At 39.7% G+C, this 7816-nt stretch overlaps 1 non-coding gene across 1 annotated transcript; it reads right to left on the minus strand.

Moving 5' to 3' along the window:
* Nucleotides 1–1153: 1153 nt before the first annotated feature.
* Nucleotides 1154–1225, minus strand: TRNAP-AGG (transfer RNA proline (anticodon AGG)). The gene has a single exon. It is a non-coding gene; the product is annotated as a tRNA-Pro (tRNA).
* Between the last annotated feature and the right edge of the window lie 6591 nt (nt 1226–7816).

Consider the following 7816-nt stretch of genomic DNA (forward strand, 5'->3'; position numbering starts at 1 on the left):
GTACTTTTCACCAAGTTACCCACTGATAAATCCTTAGCCTTTCTTTTCATTTAACATATATTCAGACTCCATGGACTGCCCTTCAATATTTATATATCTCAGACAGAGTGTCTCAATTTGATGCCAAGTTCTGAAATTTCTTTTGCTCTCATCTGGGTATCAGTCACTCCTCTGCTTATCACCACCAATCTAATGGCCAGACCAAAAGAGTGAACTAATCACTGAAACAATATTTCCGGTGTTATATTTCTAAATGTCGTAATGATTAGGTCAAATATCTACCATGGGCTGGACTTGCATACAACAATGTCGGCCTTCCTCTTCCAACACTTCTCCATTCTTCTGTGTTCTTGTCCAGCATCCTAGAGCTAACTCTTTGTCTCATCTCACACCAACTACTCTGCCTGAAGAAAGTCCATTCTGCCTTACTACATGCCTCCTTGCACTCAAAGTTTTTTTCAGATCAGCACCATAGGACATGTAGTTTTAAAGTGTGTGGTAGGGTCTGGCTGTCCACTTGTAATATCAAACTTTGGCAACCTTCTAAGAAATTTGGATCCAGAGACATTAGTCAATTCAAGATCATTAAGGAAGTGAACCCTGTTCCTTCAGATAGGACCTTCCTAGATCGTTAAAAATTCCCAACACCTTTTCACTGTGTTTAAGCCTGTTGTTCTTTCTAAGCACTTTGGGTCTAGTCTCTCTGCTAAATCTCCTCCAGTGGATATCATCGGGCACCTAGAATTCATTGTAGAAAGAATTTTGGACTCAAAAAGGGTACAGGGCCAAATCGATTATTTAGTCACCTGGAAGTGCTATGGACCCCAGAAAAGATTTTGAATCTCTGCAAAAAAAAAAAGACATGCTGAAAGGCTGAAAAAGGTGTTAAGAATTGTTAATTTATTTAAAAAAAAAATTGGAGGGGCATACCATATCCTGCAGTCTGTTCTGTCTGCATACGGCAAGTTAAGTATAAGCAGAGCATACTTATACCCATATTCAAATGAAAACATATTTTAGATTCACTTGTACTTGAATGCAGACAGATTTTTTTACACTCAAGTTCCGTTCACTATGTGTTCCAAAATGAATCAGACCCTGTGGGTGCTTCATAAATTCCATCTTTTACAACAGATAATAAAGCAATAAAATTGGGCTCGTCCGGGATTTGAACCCGGGACCTCTCGCACCCTAAGCGAGAATCATACCCCTAGACCAACGAGCCAGATGTATACAGCAGTTCCCAAATACATATGTAAATGCCACATCAACTGTAGAACATCTGTAGTATTAGGTTACATTTCCAATACAGTCTGTACTGTGCAGTATGAGAAAGAAGTATTGCTAGAAATTATTAATACCCAGGGAAAAACACATACATAGAAACCAGAAACCATTTTCATATATAGCATGTATTGATTTAGTTAAAAACTCATAAAATCAATGCTGTCTATGAACTCTACAATGCACCCACTCCCCTATTGATCTGGCCCTTGTATCCCATAGTGTGGCACCTTTGGTGGGAGAGGTGACATATCTGATTAGGGGTATCTCATTTCTCGGTTGCCATTGCGCCACAATCTGGGGCTCGATTTTGGAAATTTAACAACACTTCCATCACCCTGTTACCCTCCCTGAAATCGCAGGCTGCAGTAAGTTCCCTCTGCGTTCGAAAATGAATTAAACATTGCTGAGTTCTGTAGCGTATTTTCCAGTTCTGGGCATGTGCAGAGTGATTTTGCGGATGATGCATACAAAATCTCCATTTTACTTCCCTTGATGAATCAGGCCCAATATCAGTAAAGAAAAAATATCAAAAGACAAATATCTCAAATTGTACTCATATAGTGTTATGTTCGTTTAATCGCTACCAATAAACATTGTCCAATGCGATTATTGTGGCTCCGACGCACACAGAGATTTAATAGCCAAATATAGCAGGATGACAGCAAAGCAAGATAATGAATAGACAGTAAATTAAATAAAATATAATAATAAACAGGAAATTATAAACCGAATATATTACGTATGTGCATCCCCTGGGCCCAGGTTCACTTACAGTCATGATGTCTGTTTTCAGTAAGAGAGAAAAACTGACTGGCCCAGGGAGCTTGTATGCAGTTTCAGTTAACAAACAAATAGACATGAGCGGGCTCGGATATCTGAAATCCGAGCCCACCCGAACGTTGCCGATCCGAGCCGGATCCGAGACAGATCCGGGTATTCCTGCCAATTGCAAAACTGAAACCGAGGCTCTGAGTCATAATCCTGCTGTCGGATCTCGCGATACTCGTATTCTATAAATTCCCTGCTAGCCGCCGCCATCTTCACTCGGGCATTGATCAGGGTAGAGGGAGGTTGTGTTAGGTGGTCCTCTGTCCTGCTATATCTTGTGCTGTGCTGTGCTCTGCTCTGCTCAGTCCAGTGGTGCTGTGTCCTGTCCTTCTGAGTTCAGTGGTGCTGCTGGGTCCTGTGCTGTGTCCTGTTCAGTCCAGTGGTGCTGTGTCCTGTGCTCTGTCCTTCTAAGGGCATTGTTATTTCCCCATTATTCCCAAGTTATAAAAAAGGTATAAAAAAAATAAAAAAAAAATAATTATAAAAAAAAAGAAATTAAAAAAAAATATCCAAAAACAATCCTGCAGTATAAGTCTATTGGTACTGCAATATTACAAAGTTCACTGATTCTGCAGTATAAGTCCATTGGTACTGCTATATTACAAAGTTCACTGATTCAGCAGTATAAGTCCAGTGGTACTGCTATATTACAAAGTTCACTGATTCTGCAGTATAAGTCCAGTGGTACTGCAATATTACAAAGTTCACTGATTCTGCAGTATAAGTCCATTGGTACTGCTATATTACAAAGTTCACTGATTCTGCAGTATAATTCCAGTGGTACTGCTATATTACAAAGTTCACTGATTCAGCAGTATAAGTCCAGTGGTACTGCAATATTACAAAGTTCACTGATTCTTCAGTATAAATCCATTGGTACTGCTATATTACAAAGTTTACTGATTCAGCAGTATAATTCCAGTGGTACTGCTATATTACAAAGTTCACTGATTCAGCAGTATAATTCCAGTGGTACTGCTATATTACAAAGTTCACTGATTCAGCAGTATAAGTCCAGTGGTACTCTCCTGTGCCGCATATACTTTTTAAAGGCTTTGCCGAGTGTGTGTGGCTTAGGGGTACGCTCTCTTGTGCTACATATAATGGAAAACAAAAATTTGGAGGATAAAGAAGGGAAAGGTCAAGACCCACTTCCTCCTAATGCTGAAGCTGCTGCCACTAGTCATGACATAGACGATGAAATGCCATCAACGTCGTCTGGCAAGCCCGATGCCCAATCTCCTAGTACAGGGCATGTAAAATCCAAAAAGCCCAAGTTCTCAAAAAGTAGCAAAAAGAGAAACTTAAAATCATCTGAGGAGAAACGTAAAGTTGGCAATATGCCATTTACGACACTTAGTGGCAAGGAATGGCTTAGGCCCTGGCCCGTGTTCATGACTAGTGGTCCAGCTTCACCCAAGGATCTAAGCCCTCCTCCTTCCCCCCCCCTACAAAACATACTTGATGGGATCTCAATGATGAATGCTTTGTACCATGGTCATCTAAAACAAGATATATTGACGTGCTTGAACTACTGTAGTGTTTATAACTTATAAACACTACACTTGAAAGCTTGAGCCTTTAAATGAAAAAGTCACTCTTCATTGCACGAATATTTGCAACAGGGACAATTTTTTGGTTAACAAAGTCAACAAATGACACTTCGACGCTGTCTGTCTTTCACATACTTGATGGGATCTCAATGATGAATGCTCTGTACCATGGTCATCTAAAACAAGAGTTATTGACGTGCTATAACTACTGTAGTTTTTATAAATTATAAACACTACACTTGAAAGTTGGAGGAGGTATTGTGGCCCCGGTACCAAATTGGGTACCGGGTTCACTCCACTATGCAGTCCAGATAGAGGCGTATCAGATATTAAACAACGTTGACTGTTGCCGCCAAATCATAAATTAATGAAAATGACCTGTCATCGTCAAAAACAAGAGGTATTGACACGCTCGAACTACACCCTGTATATGCTGCAGAGGATGTAGGAGCAGGCAGCTGTGCAGTGGAATTCAGACCATTTGAAGGCGGAGGTATTGTGGCCCCGGTACCAAATTGTGTACCGGGACCACTGCACTATGCAGTCCAGAAAGCTACCTCGGTGAAACCTTTTGGACTAAAAACAATATTGTGAGGTGTGAGGTGTTCAGAATAGACTGGGAATTAGTGGAAATGATTGTTATTGAATGTTATTGAGGTTAATAATAGCGTAGGAGTGAAAATAAACCAAAAAACTTGATTTTAACACTTTTTATGTTTTTTTCAAAATAAATCAGAATCCAAAACCTTAAATCCGAACCAAAACCTTTCATCAGGTGTTTTGCGAAACAAATCCGAACCCAAAACCTCAAGCAAATCCGAATCCAAAACACAAAACACGAGACACCAAAAGTGGCCGGTGCACATCCCTACAAACAAACAGTGATGATGTCACAATGTACACAGACAACACTCAGAGAGGTCTTCATTGCTCCAGGGTTGACAATGTTCCAGTTGTCTGCTGGTCATAGGTCAGTTCATTTGATCTTTTCCAAGGGTGGGGAGCAACTTACTCCAACTGTTGTCTACGTGTCTTCCTGCCGAATAACCAGTTTAAACTGACCTATAAACAAAACAAAGTACTTTTGAGTATTAATCTCATATTGCTCACAACTTGCGACCGCTAGATGCGATCGTTACTTTGTCGAAACCGGGTTAATGCTGGTGAAATAAGCTTTAATATTAAATCAAACTCTTCACCTTTTTAGAGGACCTGAACCATAAATGCCTTTACTATAGTTTTAACTATGTATAAATAATTTCTAATACATTTTACTAATATATAAATGTGGATTGGAACCTTATTAAATGTGTACTATTTACAAGTATAAGTGAGAATGTAAATGTGTGTGTTATTAATCTGTGCGATAGCGTCATTACACGTGGCGTACTAATCGCAATCGCACGGTAAAATAATATTGATCAATTTAGTTTACTTCATCCAATTATTTGGCTTCCACAATAGTAAGTAACCATAAAGGCATTACATATCAGACGTCTTACATTATCTCTCATCCAGAATGCAAGGGTAAAAGAAAACAAAAAAAAGATAGAGCAAAGGAAGTCTAACAAAACTTTGGGATATACATGAAAACTTTCTGAACTGAAGTGGTGTGCTGGTTCTTCATTACATTACACTCGTTTAAAATCCTACCCCTAGTCCACAAGCCATTTCGATTAAAAGTTATATCTTTTTTTAGAATGCCACATCAGCAGTCAACCAGATGTTGCTTCATTTTACACTTCCAACACAATAATATACCAATGCTGAGGATGCAGGAAAACATGAACATAGCGGTAAGCATCTCTTGCCTGAAAGTCAGACCAAACATTGGCAAACTTTAATAAACAATTTCAGATGAATAGAAGCTATAAACCAGATGATAAAATAATCCCATAATAGATTAATATAAATAACACATAACAAATCAGTTCTATTGGATCAAAGAATCAGACTAAAAATGTGAGCACTCCTTCTGAAATTGCATACTAGACTAAGGGCTAGATTTACTAAGCTGCGGGTTTGAAAAAGTGGGGATGTTGCCTATAGCAACCAATCAGATTCTAGCTTTCATTTATTTAGTGCTTTCTACAAAATGACAGCTAGAATCTGATTGGTTGCTATAGGCAACATCCCCACTTTTTCAAACCCGCAGCTTAGTAAATCTAGCCCTAAATCTATAAGTGAAAAGAAGTTAACATATGCTCTGCAGGATGCAAAGTTCAAGATGACATTTCCGCACTTTTAAATGTACCCATTAATAGTCACAAGTTTTGCTTTTTCTGGAACCGCAGTCATCTTGTCAAGTAAATGCGTAAGTGGTCATAAGAATATATACAGTTTTAATGTGCAACCAGTACACTTTGTGAATTATTACCACAGTTTATAGGTCTATATGTTTAATAGATCCCTGCTATGTCAGACATACACCATAGACTACAGCTGCACACCACTGAGCACGAAGGGTCAGACTGGCACACCAGTGTACTGGGAATCCCTAGTGGACCCCTAAGTGCCTTACTATTCCACCCCAACCATCCACTGCTTCCTGCACCCTTACGCTTTGTATATGTGACCTAATGAAGTTGCTATGCTGTCAGTACAGTAGACCCAGGACAAGCCCGCCAAAGAGGAAGATGAAAAAGAAGCTGAGAGAAGAAGAAAAGCCCTAAGGTAGCTAAACTTATGCAGGAGTTGGAGAGGGGGGGAGTACAGAGAAGCTGAGGTGGGTGGTTATTGTTGTTAGTTACCTAACAAAATCAGAAAATGTAACACCAGCAGGGTATTAGAAAGTAATTCATCTCATAAAGTAATTTTTATTTATTAGTGAAAGCTGCAAGAACAAGTGGGAAAAAGGAGAACAGTCTGTAAATGTCCCGATTCTGGTGGGGCAGTCCCAATTTTGAGTTACTGTCTTGCTCGGTTAGGACTTTGTCCCTACTGCAAGGACAGTTGGGAGGTGTGCCTGCTTCTGCTCATGAAGGTGCATGCACCTCATTTATTTGAAGTGGATGGGAAGGGGGTTGGAGAACAGCCTTGCTTTGGCAAGAATGATATCCAAGCCCCTTTCAAGATGGCCATGCTCACTCTGGAAGCATAGCAAGGAAACGCCTCTCTTGAAACACTGCTTTTTTCCTGGCATCTACCCCCTCACCACCCTGCTATGCGTCCCAACCAGTATGTCGGAAGGAAAAAAAATCACTGACCCACTCACCTGAGAGATTCTTCATTCCTTCTGACACTCTACCAGTAGGAAAAAGAATCACTCAGTTGAGGTGACCAGGGCAGTGATTCTTCTTACACACCTCCTAGTGGCTGGTCACACCCCTCTGGGGATGTACCACACCCATTCATCACTGCATGTACTCTTTTGCAGGTCGCTGCCATTGAATGACCTCGGTGGAATCTTCATGCCCCAATGCAACACTGCTGAGCACAACACCATGTCCACTGTAGTCTGTGCACAGACAAATCTTAAAAAATAAATGCAAAGGGAATATAATTATGTCACATGGGAATGGTGGGTGATAAACAGGACTCAGGCCCAAAATTGTATGTGAACCTCTAGTTTTTTCATGAATGCCAGTCTTGCATGCACTATGTCTATCCTGTGCATGCTGTAAATATGCATTACAATTAGAGAAATTCATACTATGGGATATTTTAGAAAGAGAAAAAGTGTAAACCCACAGCACAAGCTCTCTTTTGAGAAATGATGTGCAAAACTTTTTGCAAATGTAACTGGTTTTACTGGGAAACAGGTGGATTTGTGGGTGAAGTTGAGCTCACTTTTGCACCAATATGCAAAAATGAGATTTCTTTTAGCGGGAGAAGATTATTTAAATGAGATAAAGAGGTGTAGATGGTGCATTTACTAGAACATTACCTACTGGAGTACAGTATTCTTACCACAAAAAGTCTTGAATTTTCTAGCACCTTGGACCATGTCTCTATCTCTATTATCTATTAATCGTATGCATTTTGGACCTTCCAGTGGTACTTCTGTGGAAAAGCAGATTTTAACAAACGAAACAACCACCAAATATGTAGATCCAATGACAGAGGTTTATAATTGACCTTTACTTTACTTGATAATGTAAACTTCTTCAACTGCATGTTATTGATAACCAAAGATGTAGGAAAAAATT

Source organism: Mixophyes fleayi, chromosome 2 (assembly GCF_038048845.1).
Source record: "Mixophyes fleayi isolate aMixFle1 chromosome 2, aMixFle1.hap1, whole genome shotgun sequence".
In the NCBI taxonomy this organism is placed as follows: domain Eukaryota; kingdom Metazoa; phylum Chordata; class Amphibia; order Anura; family Limnodynastidae; genus Mixophyes; species Mixophyes fleayi.